General features: G+C 38.1%; 2 long non-coding RNA genes and 1 pseudogene across 2 annotated transcripts; 1 reads left to right on the forward strand and 2 right to left on the reverse strand.

Annotated features, from left to right (window-relative positions):
• Positions 1 to 804: 804 nt before the first annotated feature.
• On the reverse strand, positions 805 to 15663 carry LOC128026608 (PDZ domain-containing protein 7-like; annotated as a pseudogene).
• A 184-nt stretch (positions 15664 to 15847) lies between these two features.
• Positions 15848 to 17032, reverse strand: LOC128026663 (uncharacterized). The gene is made up of 2 exons (XR_008186474.1): positions 16925 to 17032; positions 15848 to 16200 (listed from the first exon to the last, which is right to left on the reverse strand). It is a non-coding gene; the product is annotated as an uncharacterized LOC128026663 (long non-coding RNA).
• A 709-nt stretch (positions 17033 to 17741) lies between these two features.
• LOC128026393 (uncharacterized) lies at positions 17742 to 21817 on the forward strand. Its single transcript, XR_008186417.1, has 4 exons — positions 17742 to 18490; positions 19573 to 19613; positions 19706 to 19820; positions 21178 to 21817. It is a non-coding gene; the product is annotated as an uncharacterized LOC128026393 (long non-coding RNA).
• The last annotated feature ends 429 nt before the right edge of the window (positions 21818 to 22246 follow it).

Here is a 22246-nt window from a genome sequence, read left to right on the forward strand (position 1 = left end):
TTCACTTTAAGCACAGGATGTAAAGTGAGACAGGGATCCTCGTTGGTAAAAATCCACCAGACATTCACTAAACCAAACCAGCAATTTAAAAGAAAAACAGACCTGGTCTCAATCCATGCTGTGTCTGTGTGTAATCTCTCTCAGGCGTCACTGTGGAGACTGTAGGATGGATGGGTAGTGTTTTTACTTAAATAAGATTATCAGCATGTCATGTCAGAGCATTCTTATAGCTCCAGGCTCAAGCCAACCACAAATAGAAACCCACAATATATTGTGTTTATACAGGGTGTCAGTTCCTTTAACATCGGAAGTGACGAGTCATGACTGTTTTATTAGATTTCATAGAATAGATTCAAATTAGACAAGGGATAGATTCAAAAGCAAATAACTTTCAACAGAAAAGGGAAAAGGTCAGCATCTTTGAATGGCCAATAACACTCTCTGGAAACCCATTTTTTTATTCTTGCTCAGGGGTTTGCCAGTCATGATGGCATACTTCAAGCAAAATTCAAGTACTAACTGGTGTGATGTATATTTCAACAAAACCCAGCCAAAAGTTAGTTTGGAGTTGGAAGGTTTATGAGATGAGTAAAAAATTTGTTCAACACATGAGATTTCAGGATGGAAACATGACAAATGTCTTGAAATAAACCATCTTAATGTCTCGATGTGAGATTGTGACTCCAGGCTGTTAATATTATTAGAGCAATAATGCATCTTGAAGTGGTTATGTGACCCATGCTGTGCCTATTAATGCAATGGTCTTTCTCAGTTCTCAAGCTAATTAAGAACTATTTGACTTTAATTGATTCAACGCAAGCTCTTATTGCGATAGAAAACACTGTAATGGTTTCCACTGATTAAGAAATATTTTTGTTTGCTTGGGTGGTAGCTAATGCTAGGCCTATAATATTAATAGGGAAGTGGGGCCCAAAAATTAGTTTTGCCTATGCCACTCAAAACTCATTGAGATTCGGTCTGTTTCAGTCAGTTTCTCAGGTTCTTGGGAATTTTGATGATAAACTCCATGGGGTCTTTGGCCTTGTTGCTGAAAGCCCTCCGAATGGCATCCACTGCATGCTGATGTGTAATACCTTGGAGGGACTTTCCGTCTACAGACACCAGCTCGAATCCAGCCTACACACACACACACACACACACACACACATAAAGAGAGATTTCTAGAAAAGTTCAGGTGAAGGACTTGATCATTAATGCAGATGTCTGTTTTCCTGACACATCCCTGAGTATTTCTGGCATAGCACAGACAGGCATGCACTGACTGAATGGCAGGAAAAAGCGAATGCTGCAGGCACAAGATGCCAATCGTTTCCTTTGCTCTCCTGTGTATGATCTCATCTGGCCTTCTCCAGACTGTGTCAAAGCTCTGCCAGTGGATGACATCAGCTTATTCTACTTCAGAAATTGATGTTTTTTTCTCTCTGATTGTAACCTTTGGCAGACCAGAAGCACAGATGTTTGGGTCTTTCAGGTCAAAAACATGACTAATCCATCAGCTCTCATCTAAACTCATCATCCTATCTCTGACAAAACTAACAGCATAACGCTCAATTAAATATAAGAGGAAAACAGTCAAATCAGAGTGAGCTGGACCAAATTATGTACACCAGTCTCTAGGTGTACATAAACCAAAAGTTAAATACTCACACAGATGCAGGAGCGTGTCTTTGGAATTATGTCTTTCCTGCCAGGAAAAAAGTACAGAGTACAGCTGAGCTCACAAGTGCACTTTAATTCAAAGTAGACATATTTACCCAGTCAGGATCTCTAACCAGGATGCACCTGTTTAGTCAACTCTCTACACCTATCTGTAGAGTTTGGGGTCTGTTTTCATGCTCTTCATTGGTCAAAACAAACACTGCTGTCCTCTTATAGAGACATTCTATTTCTCTTTTCATTCTAATATAAATTAAACTGGAAAATGTTTATTATTTTGGCTTATTATTTTCAGCTTACAGTGTAATTTCCTGTTTGAAACACGAAAGAATTTTTTTGGAAGAATATCGGTGACAAAAAAAAAAATCCACATTTCTTAAATGTGGCATTTCCCATATTTTCTTTTGTAATTGACAGAAGAAAGAAAGTCATATAGGTTTGGAATGACGTGAAGGTGAGTAGATGATAACAGAACTTTCACATTTGGATGAACTATCCCAGTTAAAGAGTTAGTTCACCCATAAATGAAACACTGCAGTGATGCTATTAAAACCAGCAGCGTCACTGCAGTGTTGTAAACGCACTCACAACAGACCCAAAAGAGAAGACAATGCTGAATAAAGTCTGATTTATTTTAATTTTTGGACCAAAATGTATTTTCAATGATTCAACAAATTCCAACTGACCCTCTGATGTCACATGGATTACTTTGATGATGTTTTTATTACCTTTCTGGACATGGACAGTATACCGTGAACAGTTTCAATGGAGGGACAGAGAGCTCTCGGACTAAATCTAAAATATCTTAAACTGTGATCCGAAGATAAACTGAGGTCTTACGGGTTTGGAACGAATTAATTTTCATTTCTTGGTGAACTAACCCTTTAAGCATTGCATTTAGTTCTATATAATGCCCAGTTATATTTCATGTTTAATTTTTCACTCAGAAATGTCACGTTAAGGATATAAAATGGGATGAGGACAGCAATTCACATTGACATTTATGTTATTCTTTCAAGTAGGCTTATAATTTAGCCCACAACTTTACACTGAGACTATTCCAGTCATAGTGAGTGAACCCAAGAGTAGAACACAAGAACTACTTAAGAGCACAGCTTCAAAACATTATACTTAATGCAACACACTTTTTTTGTGTGTCCCTTAATGGTCATTTAAAGACCTAAGATTTGTTTAAGCTGACATCCCCTTACATTAAACAGCACTTACATTAAGGAGACCGCAGGGACATCATCAGTCTTTTTTGTATGCCATCCGCCTTTTTGACTAGAAACAAATCACCAAAGCATTTTATGGTTTCAGAGGACAAGTGAAGTCATTTATCAGCGGATAGCAGAGTACATCACTGTGTGCGTGAAGAAAAAGAGAGAAGGAGAAAGAAGATGACTCAGAGAAGAGGAGAAATCAATGTTTTTAGTGCTCATATAGCTGAATAGAAACATATTTTCAGATTTTGCACCTTCTGAACTTCAAACCCAAATCCACAAATTTGGCTCAGACAGTGCTTTTCAAAAGTCGCAACTATATTTATTTATTTATATATCTCTTTACTTGAAAAAAAAATAATAATTAGGAATTGTCATCAACCATTACTCTAGCAACACAGTAAAAAGCACGACTACAAGCATCATCCTACCACCACTCACAACACTTGAGGTGGCCAGTTTTTCATAGACAAAAGCCCCCTGAAATGTTTTCCAGAAAATGTCTAAATATAGTTTAAACTGAAGCCCTCTGTATTTATAAGCTGAAGAATGGCTATCAAAATCAGCACAGCAGACTATAATCAAAATGGAAAAGAGCGTGCTAGACTCTATGGAGCCCCAACACATACACAACACCTGACCGTCAACAACATACGATAAGAGGGATGTGACCGCAGACAATGTGTGACAGAAACATGAGCTCCAAGCTGCTGGAGCATACTTGCCGCTCAGATAATACAGTTATCAGTTAGACAACAGGAAACATGTCAACAGGGCGCTCCATACTTTCCCTCTTCAGGCATGTTAATCTGCAGAGCTCAGTGAAGATAGCCGCTCTGAAGAGCCCTTTACAGCTTCAGTGTGAGACATCAAGTGAATTGAGTGGAATGTAAATTAGTCGGCCTTTGGTATGAATTGATGTTCTTGGCAACTGAAGGGTTTTGAGCCTGACACCAGATCTCCTGAGAGTGGCAAGTGTTGTTACATGATAGGCTGTAATAGACAAGGATGTGGCTTCTCTTGAAAACCACGAACAAAAGTGCACATACACACATGGGACTCCAGGTTTTTAACTTTTTATGTGGGGTCACAGAGGTGCTGTTGGTATCGTGCCATCACCTGCTTTGACCTTTAGCCCTTAATCTGGCTCACTTCATACAGGTGCCTGGATATTGTCAAGACACGGTGGCACATGATGTAATTCATCAGTGATGAATGAGGTGTGCCATTTAAGCATATAAAAATGCATCTGCACTCAGTGAACGTAACTGAGTGCTTGCTATAATCAAAACAGAAATCAAAAGGCCTACAGCTGTTGCTCATTTCCAGACCCTCATAATAATGATAGGGAGTCAAACACACTAGTCTAACCAGGATGAATCCTACCAGCAATATCCTTATGAATTATTTGCAGCAATGGTATAAAATCTGTTAAAAGAGTTTGTAGGTGATACTTAGTTGCAAGCAGACACTCCTCTTGAGAACATATTCCACTTTGTGTTGTTTGATTTCAGATTCAAAAAGCAAAACTATGTGTCCCTCCTCTAACACCTGATTCAACTCATCAGCCCGTTACAGACAGCAAGACCTAAGTTGGGTGTGTCTAATAAGGGACAGGGAGATATACAAAATGTGCAGGGCTGGGGGTCCTCCAGAACAAGGTTGAAAACCCCTGGTCTTGACTACAACACTGCAGCAAAAACCACGTCTGAGATGTCCTTGAGCAAGGCACTGAACCCCCAACTGCTCCCGGGCGCCGCAGCATAGGTCCAGGTGTGTGCGTGTTCACGGTGTGTGTGCACTTTGGATGGGTTAAATGCAGAGCATGAATTCTGAGTATGGGTCACCATACTTGGCTGAATGTAACATCACGGTCATCATCATCTTGGTACTTTGGTGTCATACAATGATCGGTGTGCAGCGGCGCTTCAAGTTGAATGAACAAACAAACACCTAACATGTACGTGTATTTTCATTGCTTTGTTCTCACACTCCACGATTGGTTGATTATGTACCATACCTGCATGTTATTGGTTAAACTACTTTGGATGTTTTAGGCAATATGGAAATCCTGGCAAGGACGCGTCCAGGGAAAATGGCTCATATGGTCATCTTAATATTGTTGTAGGCCGTTTACTTGAATGCTGAGAAAACACTGAGCTTTTGATTGTGCCATAAAAGCAACAGATGCTGATTCCAGTCCAGATTAAACCTATTAAAGGTGTCTCCAGATGTCCACCAGTTGAGCAACTGTCATTAAGACAATAATAATAATAATAATGTAAAATAATAATGTTTAGCTTTCTCCCGGTCCATTATAGACCTTCTTAAATGGGACAGCACTCTATTACTGCTGGGTTACTTCAGGCACTGGGCAATTCACTGCCATCTTCTGGTGAGGAAATAAGAAGAACTGAAGTGGAATCTCTTCTTTAATACTACTCTATCAGTACTTCTATAGTCTTTTTCCCAAAAGTTCTTATTTCTTGTTCTGTGAGTGTACACTACATTCTCAGAAAAATTGGTTCATTTTGATACCTTATTTTACCTCTAAAAGGTGCATATTAGTAACTTAAAGGTACATATTAATTTTGAAATACACATTGATTATTATTGATTTTACACATACCTTTTAAAAAGGTAACCACCTCAGTGACAGCATTTATACATTTATATTTTTGAGAGTGTATGGCATTGTGGTTCCAGAATGAATCGAATGCTCTGCACATCTACTATATTAATAGGCTTTAGTCATAGTATTATACTCAGAAACAGAGATCTGAATAACTCCCTAACCCTTAATATTAGACAATGAAGTAGGAACCTAAACCATGTCTATGGATCAAATTATAAGAGAGATATGAGTGTGGTAACTTGGGCTAGAAACCCAGAACACCCTAGCATTGTGGAGGAAAGTGTTGCATAGGCAAGCTGTATTAACATTTCATAAATTTATAATCAAGTTATATTAGTCAGACATAAATGGGATGTCTGTCATTTGAGAAACATTTCCACATAAAGTCGGGACTCAGTGACTCCAAGTAACTCACCAAGGGACTGTTTGGTCTTCGAGATACAAACCTTGGTTAATTCAGATTCTTCCTCTGGTGGGGCTTCTTGGCTGTCTGAGTGTCCATTGACTGGTTCTTTCCAGTCCTGATCGGAGCTGGGCACAAACACCTGGGTCACTGGGGTCCTACTCCGGCGGTGTGCACTCATTACAGTATCCTTTACCTCTTTACCATTCTGGGATTTGTCTGTTTTTATTCTATGTCCATTCCTATAAGGGGATCTCCCTCGCTCTGGGACAGAATCACCCCTGCTGGATAAAGAGTCATGGTGTGATGTCCAGGGGAAACCGTTGTCTCTTCTCTGGGGGGAGCGTGCGATGCGTTCCGTGCCATGAGGAGACTCTGAGTGTGGCCAGCAGGGTGAGCAGGACTCAGTGAATGAAAACGAAGCGAGTCTGTGATGTAAGTGTCCACTGGTACATCCAAGAGAGGTGTGAAAGCTCGAGGAGGAGGAAGTCGTCCGGTCGGTAAACCTGCCAAACGCAGCCGTTCCAGATCTTCAATGAGCTGCTGTCTCTCTCTCCAGATCTTGCACTGGCTGAAGGTGGAATGCACCACGGTAATCTGTGATACAAGAGGATATTAAAACCATTTCTCACACTCTTTTCACACTGAGTTTAACTCCAGGTTATTTTCCATTTAAACCCTGCTTTTATTTTTGATTATTGATTTAGATGCCGTTTGACCAATGTTGGCCTGCAAGAAGGCCTAAAGAGAAAGGTCAAAATAGATAATGCAAAATAGATGGCTGCATTAGGATTGGGGTTCCACGGGATGCCCAATGCAAATTTTGCGATTTTACCTTTGTTGTGGGAGGGACTGGGTGCACAAAAATATACAGTAGTGTGGGTCCCGCTATTCCTAGACTTACATATTTTACAGTCACTGTTATGAACATTGATCATAAACACAGCTAAAAGTCTTCCTACCAGTGGCCATGCTTCACAAAACCTAACAGTTTTAGGTATGAAAAATGTTTCAATACAGCATTTCAGTCAAATGCAATTCTGGCAATATTTCAAGCCTTTAACCTACAGGGAAAATCAACCCATGGCAACAGTTTTTATTTTAGCAATTTAGATATGAAGTTTTTAATGGCCAAAAAAAGAGGACATGTGCGTGAAAAAGGGGACACATGGTCACCCTACCTTATATGAAACCTTCTCCAGAGGAGTGTTTGCACTGGTTTTGCACTGTTATCCCTGCATCACCATACAGAACTTGCGCAGTGTGAAACATTGTGGTTTTACAATATTACGGTTAGATGTTTAGCAACAGTCATCTAATTACATGCCTCATATTTGAGTTAGGAGACAGTTTTGAGTAAGTTTTTTTCTTACCTTTATAGTCTGAAAAGTCCATTCAGGGCAATCTATAGGATTCTGTTTACCCAAGGTTAAAACTGACCCCGGTAAACTATTTCAAGTTTGAAAAGCCGTTTTTTAATTTGGGGCTGCTGGATGTCACCGGACAGTACAAGTCATTACCATTTGATATCATTATTGTACCACAGTACCACTAGACACAGGTGAATTTATAGATGCTATATAATAATACAACTGAGAATTCAGAATCAAAGTATTTCTCATATAAATAGTTTAAAAGCTTAATTAGTTTACATCTCCTTAAATCAGTGCAGATGTTGCGAAACCTCACACACACTTTCCTTTTCATCCAGAAATGTGAGCGACAATCACACATTCATATCCATTGAGTAAGCAGCGGTGTGGTGTTGCATACACACATCTTGCTCAGATTTCAGAGGCCTCTAGCACAGAGAGTTTTGAATTACTCCTCTGTGGACATCACAAAGGAGCTGCATTAAGCCTCAGACCTGCGTGGGTGGATGCTTGAAGGTTAAACAATGCAAGGCGCCTTTCTTGCATTTCAGAAACAACTTCCATTCAAAAGTCAGAGGCACATTGCAGCCCAACAGTGTGGACAATGACAGTGGGCACTGTGCACTCCAAGGTTAGGGGTTAGGAGGTCATGCAGTGTCAGCAGCAGAAAGAAACAGGCAGGCTATAAAGCAAAATAGGGTGATTATCTTTTTTTGGCAGTGATGCATGTTTGGTATCCTTGCTGTTCACAGAGCTCTGTGTCCAAGCACTTTAATAGAGAGGCGAATGGAAGGATAAGATGTGGTAGAAAAAAAGTGTAGAAGCAATAGGGATAACCGCATCCTTACATAATGTGGGGGAGATTCACCAAGAGTGGACTGCAGCTGGAGTCAGTGTTTCAAGAACCACTACGCACAGACGTATTCATGGGTTTCAGCTGTCGCATTCTTTGAGTCAAGCCACTCTTGAAAAACAGACAGCATCAGAAGCGTCTCGCTTCAAAAAGGACTGGACTGCTGCTGAGTGGTCCAAAGTTATGTTCTCTGATGAAAGTAAATTTTGCACTTCCTTTGGAAATCAGGGTGCCAGAGTCTGGAGGAAGAGAGGAGAGGCACACAATCCACGTTGCTTGAGGTCCAGTGTAAAGTTTCCACAGTCAGTGATGGTTTGGGGTGCCATGTCATCTGCTGGCATTGGTCCACTGTGTTTTCTGAGAAAATTTATGGGGTATTGTGAAGAGGAAGATGCAATATGCCAGACCCAACAATGCAGAAGAGCTGAAGGCCACTATCAGATCAACCTGGGCTCTCATAACACCTGAGCAGTGCCACAGACTGATCGACTCCATGCCACGCCACATTGCTGCAGTAATTCAGGCAAAAGGAGCCCCAACTAAGTATTGAGTGGTGTACATGCTCATACTTTATGTTTATACTTTTCAGTTGGCCAAAATTTCTAAAAACCCTTTCTTTGTATTGGTCTTAAGTAATATTCTAATTTTCTGAGATACTGAACTTGGGATTTTCCTAAGTTGTCATTTATAATCATCAAAATTAAAAGAAATAAACATTTAAAATATATCTGTGTGTAATGAATGAATATAATATAAGTTTTACTTTTTGAATGGAATTGGTGAAATAAATCAACTTTTTGATGAGATTCTAATTATATGACCAGCACCTGTATTATCAAAAAGTGAGGGTAGTGTACAGTAACAAGGGTCTTACAATGAGAGGGATTGTGTGTGTGGATTAAATATCAGCAACAGGAAATTTGTAGTGTGTGTATGTGTGTATACAGTCAGACATTCATTTCAGAATAGGAAATTGTTGGTTTAGAAGAGAGTTTGTGTCTTCTGGTTATATAATTTCCTACAGGGATCAGAAGGATGTTACCTATGGGAGTTATTTGATGGCGACGGGGTGTTCCACCGTGACGAGGACAACGCAGGATAGGAGACCTTACTGGGGACCCACAAAAATACTTGATAAATAGTTCACATTAACGACACTGGATTCAGATAAAAATCCAGATTTTTCTTATGAATTTCTTTAAAAAAAAATACAGTTTTATTTATTTATTTGTATATGATTTATATCAAGGAAAACCACCAAGTGATCAACATACAGTATAAATGCATTTTTTCAATACTGTTAAAATTATCCCAGGATGCTGTTTGACAGAAGCTCAGCTGAAGTATTGTTGTCATTTTTTTTTCTTTTTTCGGTCACTATATATTTCCCATTCATTTACTTGAGTTGTCTTATTACTCTAAATTATGGAAAACATTAATAATAAAAATTGAGGAGCTATCTAAACATCTGACTGTTAGTGTATACTTTAAAAAACATGGCAGCTAAAATTTAAAAAGCTTTAATTTCAAGTGAAACGTTTTCTTACCATTGTTTTTTTAGTATGTCATAGGCTTGAAGCTCAAAGGGCAAAACCATACTGTCAAAACGGCCCAGATCTGTGGGAGGGATGAACATTCTTCATAAAATAAAGTGAATGTTAAATTAAAAAATTCCACGCAAAGTAAAGTAAGTGACTGCATGAGTAGTGCAAACTACATAATGTATGTGACATATATATGTATTTCAGAGGGTGATATTGAACACTCCTTACCTAGGCTTCTCCAAGATGGCCAGCAGGGGGCGCACCAGATCCTCAACCACACGTTCAACTAGAAACTAAAGAAAGGTGAAATAAAAAAGTCATTGACATACAGACAGGTATGGTGTCCCATACTCAGAATTTGTGCTATGCATATAACCCTTCCAAAGTGCACACACCCAGAGCAGTGGGCAGCCATTTATGCTGCGGCACCCATGGAGCATTTGGGGGTTCAGTGCCTTGCTCAAGGGAACCTCATAATAATAATAATAATTCTTTACATTTATATAGCGCTTTTTTCTAGAGACTCAAAGCGCTTACATAGTCAAGGGGTATCTCCTCATCCACCACCAGTGTGCAGCATCCACCTGGATGATGCGACGGCAGCCATAGTGCGCCAGAACGCCCACCACACACCAGCTTACTGATGGAGAGGAGACAGAGTGATGAAGCCAATCAGCGGAAATGGGGATTTTTAGGAGGCCATGATGGTCAGAGGCCAATGGGCGAATTTAGCCAGGATGCCGAGGTCAGACCTCTACTCTTTACGAAAGACATCCTGGGATTTTTAATGACCACAGAGAGTCAGGACCTCGGTTTAACGTCTCATCCGAAGGACGGTGCTTGTTGACAGTATAGTGTCCCCATCACTACACTGGGGCGCTAGGACCCACACAGACCACAGGGTGAGCACCCCCTGCTGGCCTCACTAGCACCTCTTCCAGCAGCAACCTAGTTTTCTCAGGAGGTCTCCCATCCAGGTACTGACCAGGCTCAGCCCTGCTTAGCTTCAGTGGGCAACCGGTCTTGGGCTCCAGGGTGATATGGCTGCCGGCGGAGAATTTTAGATGACTCACCCTTTCACAGTGTCTCATGACAGCCGCTACCTCATCTGCGTTGAGCAGCTTGCAGGCCATATCCTCCAACATGGCCATGGTCTCTCGGCTGGGGCTGGGGCTGTGCTCCCTCATTCCAGCACGAGTCTCTCTGGGAGAACTCAACAGGTTAATTATGGGTCGACCCAGCTCTTTACCTGAGGACACAAAACAAGTGAGTTTTCAGAAGAGATTTAAAAACCGATAAAGATGGAGCAGCTCTAAGGGGTGTTGGCAAGCTGTTCCACAATCTAGGGCCCATCACCGAGAAATAGCAGAAGTGTCCAAGATGTGTGTAGGTTTTAGCTCTAACCAGCTTCAACACACTTGCCTAGACATTTCTAGTGAGTCTGAAGACCTTCCCTGTGTTTGATAACCTTAGTGGACATTATCAAGCTCACTCATTCAATCCCACAATGCACAGCAATAACGAGTGTACAATTAATGCATGCTAAACAGCTAGAGAATACCCATAATGCACTGTGAGAATCACACAGCAAATTAATTGTTGGTGTTTTGCCAGAAGACATATTTCCATTGATATTGATATTAACGGAAAACTATTTTAGTGACGTCAGGCATTTCTGGCATTAATTTCATACTAATTACAAAAAATATAAATTTCACACTTAAACACACACCATAAAAGCAATCTTCCCAACAGTACAATAAATCAAATTTGTCAAATTTAACACAGCCTGTCTAAAACATTTTTATCACTCCTTTACTAAAACCCTCATAATATGTCTTAACCTATGATTTCAATACAATGCAAGAGCAAATTAAATAAACTTGGTAAAGAATTGATAAGTTGTGGTACCAAATTCTTAATTTGTGGCCATCGTATCTATTTTTCTTCTGCATGTTCTTTTCTTTCTATTTTTGATTTAGGGTGAAATACGACCTGGACATGTTTCTGTGAGATTCATCCAAGAAGAATCTATGTTAAGTTGTGATTGTGATATATGAGCTTCTGTCCTGCAACCTAAATACTCCTGAATCACCATGATGTTACAAACATGCACAATCCCGGATGATTTATCTGCATGTGAACATTAAGATCTAATCTGTGGCTATTTTCAGACACTGCCATCCATATTAAATGGAAAACAGAGAATCAGAGAGCAATGAAAAAAATCTGGCATGACGTAGCCGGTTGGCATTCAGCTTTAATCTGGAGATGGACCGCTCCTGTGCACACCATCAATTTAATAATGAAAATTGTGTTTTTATAAGATATAAGTGCATAAAAAGTGGGTTGCACTAAACAAGCAATTTATCCATTAATACTTAACAGATATGATGATCAATAGTGAGGTTTGCAGGCATCGTTTACATACATTTATTAAGCCAGCTGTACACCGCCAAGCAGGATACCGGCCAGCCTCCTAGGACATTATATTACAAATAACACAATCGCAGAAAAAAATGTAATTGTACAAATGAAGTCTAAAAGCTTAAAAATGACTTGACAGGAGGATATGACCTCAATTCAGATGCGCTAGGTGTACACTGACCTCACTGAAGGCTCTCATGAAGTCACAGTTAGTTTGTTACTTCATAAAAACAAAACATCATTAAGCTTGAACATCAAGATGATGGTTGGAGGCAGTCTGAACTGCCTTGCAGGAAAGTAAGTCACTGTGAGACAACATCAATCAGGAGCTGGATTCGAACAGAGTGGAGCACAGTTCAAAAACATCCCTTTCTCCTTTTGTTTTGATCCTTGTCTGACATTTTCTCACATTGTCATGTCACTCATCACCAACAGAGCTCATACTTAGCACCACAAAGTGGCATCAACAGCTAACAAAACAGGCATTTAGCAGCCCTATATACTTATAGCACAACTGCAGGCTGATATATCCTTGACATGGGGGCAATGAGAAAAGGCCATAAAACGAGGCTTTCTGCTGATTATAACTTGATCCCCAAGGCCTGGTGAATAATGCACACCTGTTGGCTGTTCATCACAGGTGGAACCTGAGCTCTGCCTTAGAAAAGCGAGCAACCAGGAATGTGACGGCTAAATGCCAGCTGTCTGCTTTGCTATGCTTTCTCACTTCCAGACAAAATAAGAGGCGGAGTTGTTTAACATGCCGTAGTGGCAATTAATATGCCAAAGCACTTTGGAAATGATTTGTCTTGCTAAACTAAAAACTAAAATTTAAATGTACACACTGATGTTACATTTTGAATTTTGTCATTCAACAAATTATTTGTAAAGCTGGAGGAGGGGGTCAAATGTCAGGTCTATTGCTAATGTTTTAGTTATTCTCACCTTGATAGTTAGCATCACGTGAATGTGACTCTTTAGCACTTCTACTGCATTGCTGTGTGTGATGTCATCAAAACTCACTCCATTGGCTGCCAGAATCTGATCCCCCATTTTAATTCCATTTTGCTCCGCCAGGCCACCAGGGTCCAGCCTCATCACAAAATTAAACAAATCATCACATTAATAAAGTTCAACAATTGATCACAGAATCTAGCCATGGCAACAGTTGTCATAAAGTTGTCAGACATGGAAATGTATCCCTCAAAATCCCCGGGCATTATGTCTTACTTTGAGACGTAGAAGCCCAGGCCAAACTCTTTGCCACTGCGGATGTTGAAGCCCAGGCAATAGTCATCTGAGGTTGTGTAAAGGTGCACTATTCTGTGCAGGGCTCCATCTGAACTGGCCTCTGAAGGTGTGCGACCACTTTCTTCCACTACCATCCTTTCGGTGGATCAGATCTACCCTTCATTCATGTTGTTATATTTTACAAGCAATAAACAAATAAGTGACAAATCTGGGGTCAGTAAGATGTTAATTTATTAATTATTTTATTTAGTGAGGATGCATTAAATTATATAAAGTGACAGAATAGACTTAATAAATTAATAAATTAATAAAATTTAAATAAATGTTCATTTTATTTCAAATAAATGCTGTTCTTTAACTTTCTAACAAAAGATTTCTGATAAAAACATCATGGTTTCTATAAAATCATAACTTACCACAACTGTTTTCAACATTGATAATAAAAAGAACTGTTTCCTGAGCCGCAAATCAGCATATTAGAATAAATTACATTTAAAATAACAAATGACATTTCTTTTTTATTTAATTTTTTATGTCATTTATAATTTAAATGTAATTTATTCCTGTGATGTATATATATATATATATATATATATATATATATATATATATATATATATATATATATATATATATATATATATACACAGTATATAGTTATTTTAAATTGTTCAAATAAATGCATCCTTAGTGAGCATAAGAGACTTCCTTCAAAAAAAGTAAAAAAAATTTGAACACCAAACTAATTTCTGCACTACATGGTCAAGCAGAACTGTCCCAATCAGTTTATTGGTCAGACAAACAAATAACCAGCACCCAGACTCATGCTACTGGTTCCATGCTCAAACAAATAGAGCCATGTGTTGAATATGACACAGAACAACAGTGTTTCCACTTCATCCTACAAATGGTTTATAATTGTCCATATTAAGTTAAGATAGGAAATATATTTCACCTTTAAGTAAAAATCCAGTGTTATACACAAGCAGACACAAACTTCCAGGAGGACACAAATATACTTGCTCACTCTATTATCAATTAATGAATTATTAAAAAAGTTGTGGCCTAATGGTGAGAGAGTTTGACTCCTAACCCTAGTGTTGTGGGTTTGAGCCTCGGGCTGGCAATACCATGACTGAGGTGTCCTTGAGCAAGGCCCTGAACCCCAACTGCTCCCCGGGCACCGCAGCATAAATGATGCCCACTGCTCCGGGTGTGTGTTCACAGTGTGTATGTGTGTTCACTGCTGTGTGTGTGCACTTTGGATGGGTTAAATGCAGAGCACGATGTATGTCACGTCACTTTCACTTATGTAAGAATTTCTTTAAAAAAATAAACATACATTTTTTATTACATGTTATTACATATTTTTAAAGGGAAGGAAAGTCAGCCAACAATGATATGGGATTCAGCAACCCCTTCAAAAGCATCACGGGATCCTGTTTGTCATTTCATTATTTGATGACACTGTACTGTTATTGTCCTAGGGAAATTTATAGATATGGATCTGGTTGATACAGTCAAGAAGATAATTTCCCTGCTATAGTCTGATTACAAATACTATACAGTTTATAACTGTTTTTTTATTATTATTATTATTTAATCTAATAAATAAATAAAACACTAAGAACTAAAGTTAACCATTTCAAAATATCCAATTTCAACTGTTACTACTTATTTTTTTAAGTGAAATATTTGCCAATAACCAATACAGTACCATTATATTTTGATCCTTAAATTGAATAAATATACGTTAGAATATATATCAGCCCGATCTCATACAATTTTTTTTTTTTTTTGAGTTAGCAAATTTGTATGAATTTATATAATTTGATTCATCTGACAAATTGCTTTGTTCCTCTTTTGTATGTCTCTTTGGATAAAAGTGTGCATGTATTTAAATTTACGAAAACATAATGTTTCGAAAAAAAGTAAAACACGAAGCCTTAATGTTCACCCCTAAACCTAAAGTGACCTAGGCAGATTGTACAAAGATTGTACAAATGAGAGCGTACAAAATTATTAATATTCCCCACCAATTTGCCAACCTAAAAAAGCACTGAACTGCCAGGAGAATGTGTTGGTTACCTGCATGTAGATCATGTCAAGGTGCAACTATTGTAGAAGACTCACCATCGACAGGTGCATTACTGAGGATGACTCTGCCCATAGAAGAGGAAGATCTCACTCCTCTCTGGCGCTGCTGCTTCTTGTGGAGGTAGTGTGGTAGAGTAGAATTGCCCGAGGGCCCTGGCTAGGCACTGGGATGAGCCCCATCCGTCATGTCTTTGTGTGCCGTGTCAAACGAATGAGCCATGGCAAAGTGCCGACATCCCCTCTAACCCTCATCCAGGGCCTGAGCTTCTAAAGGGAAGGAAGGTGGATTGGGAAAACTAGAGGTCTGGTAGGTCAATACCAGTCACAAGGATTACAATGCAGCAGTGGAGCCGGAAGAAGCAGCTATGGATCCAGCTTTATTCATTTTAGATTACAAGCCATATTGTGACTAGATTTCACAAGTGAACTGATCCAAAGGACAACGACATAATTATAATCATTGCATGAAAGAGCTTATAAATACAAATCCAATTATCAAAGAAGTGGAAGAGAAAAATGTATCCTTATGTGCATTGTTCGGAAAAGAGCCTCACAAAAAACAAAGGATGTATAATAGTGCCTCAAGTCTTTTTGTTAAGTTGAAAGTCTGCTGGTTCGAATGATTCATTGCGCTGGAGTCCCTCCTCACTGCCAGTGGAGCTTTGATTGGCAGAAGTCAGTCATTGGTCCTCCCAGACCTCAAAGTCTCAACTTTACCTGCCAGTGATCCAAGACGACAGAGAAAGATCTGTGAGAACCCAGACGCGCAATGACTAATTTCCCATGTGAGGTAAAGTGATATCAGCAATTATTGCTTTCTGCAAAGCTAATGGTTGCACTGTTTCAACAGCAAGAGATACTTAGCAGATGTAATGTGTTAAGGTCTACTTTTTAAACCTTTGAATGGAAAAGGGTGTTGCCTCAGCAATGACATTGACATATATTAGATAATTGGGTCAGAAAAAAAAAACTAAAACTTTTTCTTAATGGATTAATCAAGAGAATTACATTAAATTTAGTTTGTGATTCTTTTATTTTAACTTTCAATTTAATGTTAACATTTAGTTTTGAAAAAAAAACATTTCTATGTGACTAAAAGTGTATTCCATCACATAGAGCATATTTCATGTGTTACCAATACAAGTACCATGTTTATTAATAGTGATAATAAAGAGTCAGTAGATGTGTCCAAGTGACCAGTATGAAAATCTCTTCGCTCAGAAGAAAGCAGTAGAGATTCTCATATGAATGTGATCTGCTGGTTCTGTCTACCAGGATCATAGTTACATAATCTGAAAATAATTGCCAGCACATTGAAATTTCTCATGTAAACAGATAAATTGTAGTTACCAATAAACATTTCTACTGTATTCGTACATGTAAACAAACCAATACAACTATAAAAAAACGTATATAATCAATTCTTAGATTATTCCTTTACCCTTAAAATGACGACAGAAACAGGATCCGTTTTCTTTAAATAAATTCAATGAATCCAGTACGCGTCATCTTGACCCCTTATGTGTTCGTCAAGTGTTTTGGGTCAGAGAAGAAAATAAACTGGTGTTATCCGGACGTTAGTCTAAACAGGAAGTTGTCGCTGCCTCATCCTCAGCACCTCGGACAGCACCCAAGCAACAGGTTGCGTAAAGCGCATTGAAACGCTTCAGTTAACAATATAACAAGACAACATTCTCAGATATGAATTATTGTCTCCCTTCTACAGAATAAATATCCCAGTTTAAATTAATCAGGGCGAAAAGATCTTAAAACTATACAAATATCATCCTCTGTGAGATCCTTAAGGCACAGATGCAATTAACAATTTAGTTTGAAATCACTTGCATAACCAGCATTTTTTTTTTATTCATCTTGAATAAAAGCTTATTCACATTACTTATTTATCCCACTTAGGCTGCTGTTAATGTTATGCATAAATGCAAGAAAAACTAAATCTTATGAAGTAAAATGCCTTTACCTGTCTCCATGTTGTGGCGCCTGCCTTCACCTGAGGCAAAGGCAATATTAGCCTCCTTTTAAGCCTGCCTCTCAATGCATATGATTGGATTATGTGGAGCAGCTCAGAAGGAAACTGCACAAACTTATTTACTCCAGTGGTTGACAATCGTCACTCATATCATAAGAGTATTATATGAACAGTGGTCTTGTGGAACAAGTCTCACGTTGGTCTGCAGTAAGCGTCCGACGCCATCAAACACTAAATAAAGCGCATTACACTGTAAAAAAAAACTGTAATTTTACGGAATTTTACTGTTTTATTTTACAGTTTTTTCCACGTAATTTTGAAATACAGTTTAAAATTGTAAAATTACAGAAAGAGACTGTAAATTTACATATCTTATGTAAAATCACATGAAAAACATGTCAATGTGCATAACGTCCCAAAAATATTTTTGAAGATTTATTTCACATAATGCGCTATATTTATATGTAGTATGTGCAGTATGTGTGTGTGTGTGTACGTGTGTGTGTGGCATTAATAATATAATGCCATATTTTTTAATAGATTAAAAATATAAATAACAACTGTACAAAAGTTAACGTTCATTATTATTATTATTATTATTATTACTATTGATATAATATGTTGTATATGTAGCCTACATTGCGTGTTTGCATAAAAGAGCAGGTTAATCCTTTTTTGAACAGGTTTGTTGAAAAATCCTTCTCGAAAGAATCGTATTTCCAAAGTACTGTCAACTGACCACATCTTCTTCCGCTTGTCAAAATAGTTCTGCTCAGTTTGGTGTTTTATTACGGATTTATTCTCATAGTACCGTTTCATAATTTGATATAATAATATAATAATATGCTGATATTAAAATTAAAAAAAATAAAAAATGTAATATTCGAACTGAAGGAATTCCCGCCCTAGCGCAAGGACACATTCTCCTCCAAGCACGCAGTGGAGCTGCTGCGCGCGCAGAAGGAATAACTCGACCTTCAGTTTCACGGTCAATCTTCAATCTGAGGCGAAAATAAGCAGGTAAAGTTCATGTTTTCTCATTTTGGTCATTACTAAATGCTATTTCTACTATATATGAGTTCTAAAATTTAGAATGTTTACCTTTTTGAATCGTTAAACCAGTATTTCAAACTTCGGCGCTGACCAGTGCCGTTAGTCGTTAAGTGTGGGTAACGTTAACTTCTAATGTTATTTTGTCCCTGAGGGAAAAACAGGCTTACTTTAAGGAAAGTCGTTAGCTGGTTGTCTACGATACTGTTATTAAATATTATTATCATTTGTGGTTTAAGAACTCATAAATTTAACAGTTAGCTCAGTTAATGTTAAGTTCGAATATGTAGATGTTGCCAACTTTACCGAACTTCGACGCATAATGCAGTGTTTTTAATCAGTTTTGATATACATAATAGTAGGCGTCGTCTAAAAGCAAAAAAAAAAAAAAAAATCATATTTTTCGAGGCGAGATTGGATGAAAATTCTGAATTTAGAAACAGACTCATTAGGACCAGCGCTTAAAGTGACGCGCGATTTGAAACGTTATGTTCGTCTGCATTTCTCCCTCTTCAAGCACTGGTTATTACGCTTGTATAATGAAATTCACTTAACTACTTTAATTTGTCTGCATGTTTTACTCTTTTACTTCCAGATATAGTCTTATTGAGGGTCTGAAATATCGTTACAGTCAGTATTTAATCACTTTTTAATAAATTATTTCTGTTGGTTACCCTTTATATCTGTCTATCGGTTAAGCAAATATTTAAAATATTAAAAGTGTTTCAAAAAGCTGGTGAAACCATTGACCAGTTAAAATTGTGAATGAAAAAACAATGTCTGCAGTGTGTCATCTGAGAATTCATATAACCTTGTAATCTTGTAATCTACGCCTAGGGAAAAAAGTTTCACAACTTCTGTTTTAATCACCCTTCTATAATTAAAGACTGTTATAGCTTATAGGGATTATTGATAGACTCACTGATAGGGATGAACAGGTGGCGCAGATAAGGTTCAGAACCATAGATATAAAACATTTATCAATATATTTCTTTGTATTTTTGTAGATTTCCTTAAAATTTCACATTTACATGCTTTTTTTCTCCTTACAGATAAGTTCAGTGAGTGCTAAAACCATGGTCAACATGAAAGGGTGAGTTGCAAAATGCAAAGATGTTCACATATTACACTTGTAATAGTTGTGGTGTTTATGGTTTATGAACTTTATGTTTTCTGTTCACCCAGTCATAGTTAACGACCACATCACCATCTTCTGCAACGCTCTGATGTTTGCTTCATACAACTGCTTGAACATTTCATACCCAGGAAACCAAGGAGAAACGCAAGAGATTGTGCAAAGGTAAAAACACACACTCATACACTCACTCTCACACATATCACACTCACACGTGTGTTCTCACACACACTCACACTTTTTCAACACACACTGAATTACGCATCCTTACATACACTCACTCTAACACACACACTCTCACACACAGTCACACACGCACCCACACACAGTCACACATGCCTACTCACACACACAGACACTCACATACACGCAGTCACACACACACATCCTCACACTCACATACACATTCTCTCACATGCATTCTCACACACACACTCAATGTCACATATGCATCCTCACACTCTCACATATACACACGGTCACACACACATCCTCAAACTGACACACTCTCACATACACACACTCACAAATGCATCTTCACACTCGCACACTCACGTCCACATTTGCACACATGCATCCTCACACACACACACACACACACACACACTCACTCTCTCAAATGCATCCTCACACTTACATACTCTCAGATACACACACTCTCAGAAACGTTTCCTCACTCATACACACACTCTCACACGCATCATCACACACACAGTTACACAGTTTCACATACTCTAACAAATGCATCCTTACACTCACACACTCTCACACACGCATCCTCACACACACTCTCACACACATTCTAATACAAACATCCACACACTCTAACATAGACAGTTACACATGCAACCTCACACACATTCTCTCTCTCACACACACACACTCTCACACGCATCTTCACACACAGTTATACACTTTCACATATTCTTACAAATGCATCCTTACACTCACACACTCTCACACACGCATCCTCTCACACACACTTCCTTATACAAACATCCAAACATTCTCACATAGACAGTCACACACACTCTCACACACACTAACATACTCTCACACGCATCCCCACACAACCTTCTAGGGCTGCATAATTAATCACATGCGTTTTTCAGGCGTGTCTCGTCATTAAAGTCGGTCCTGTGATTAGTAGTAAATATCCATCACCTGTTTTCAAATTAAGCAACATTTAATAAACAGAGCTGTAGTTCACTGACAAGCTATGCAGTATCCTGTTCATAATCTAATGCGATTCATCTGCAAATGCATCTGACAACTGCATGTGGTTAATTGTGCAGCCCTACATGCATCCTCACACTCTCATCCTCACACAACACACTCTCTTACATTGTCACAACCTTCTTAGTCTGCCTCACACACAACTACCTCTCACATACTTCTTCACAACATCCACCACAAGCATGCCCTTTACAAGTTCTTATTGTTCTGCTTTTATTTTAAATATATTCACAGCATATGGTACAGTCCATGTTTTATTACTAAATATGTTTTTTTTACTCAACAGATTCCTTTTTAAGATGAACCCCGAGAAGGGATCGAAAGTGGAGAAGACCACATCGAGAAAGAAATCAGCAGTCAGTCCAAAGGTTCTTTCACTGATTAACAAGATTGCGGACTTTGAAAGGATGGAGTAAAACTTGGAGTGTCAGATCTTCCTACATTGCCTAGCAGAAATTCTTGACAGTGTCAAAGACTTAAAATACTTGCTGATTATTTGCTTTCATGGTTGATTTTTTTTTTTTTTAATGCATCATCTGTTGTCAAGATGAATTAATCTGTTCACAGGTGGTTCAGTTTTAAGGACAAATTAATTCTTATTTTTTATTTGTTTACCAATTTGCTATATTGTTGCAGTTTTGAACAATTCTTTTGTGTGTTGTTGCAGTTATTAAATATATATATATATATATATATATATTATATACTGTTGCAGTTATGAAAAAAAACTGAATTGTATGTGGTTGCAGTTGTGATCTAATTTAAACTTTTGGGCTTATTTTTTTATTGGAATATTGTTGCAGTTTAGCTATAATCTCTATACTGGTATATTGTTGCAGTTTTGTACAAAGAATATTAGTAAATTGCAGTCCTGAACAAACTATTTGTATATTCTTGCAGATTGGTCAATAAATTATTAAAACACATTTTTGCACTTACGGCTGATTATTTGAATTAAAGCAGTGTTCAAACTTTATGATAATTTAATGGTTTTTTTCTTATTAACTTTCCACAATATTTATGTAAAACATCTTATCAAACATTAAAAGCTGAAGAAAATACAGAAAATATGTAAAATTACAGCAAAAAACTGTATTTTTGAATTACGGAAAATTACTGTTACTTAATGTGCACGTTATTTAACGGTAATTTTCCGGCACCCCAGCTGCCGGAATTTTACCGTTTTTTTACGGGATTTTTTTTTACAGTGTAGCCTACAACAAGATGCAGCATGTTTCGTTTCTCATTTGGGCTTAAATGTCTATCCAGAATAAATGATTGCAATTAGAAGTGAGTGAGAATTTATTTTGATCAAATGGTGAATGTTCATGCAGTGGATCCCCTTCGTGACACTT

This window comes from Carassius gibelio, chromosome A13 (assembly GCF_023724105.1).
Source record: "Carassius gibelio isolate Cgi1373 ecotype wild population from Czech Republic chromosome A13, carGib1.2-hapl.c, whole genome shotgun sequence".
In the NCBI taxonomy this organism is placed as follows: Eukaryota; Metazoa; Chordata; class Actinopteri; order Cypriniformes; family Cyprinidae; genus Carassius; species Carassius gibelio.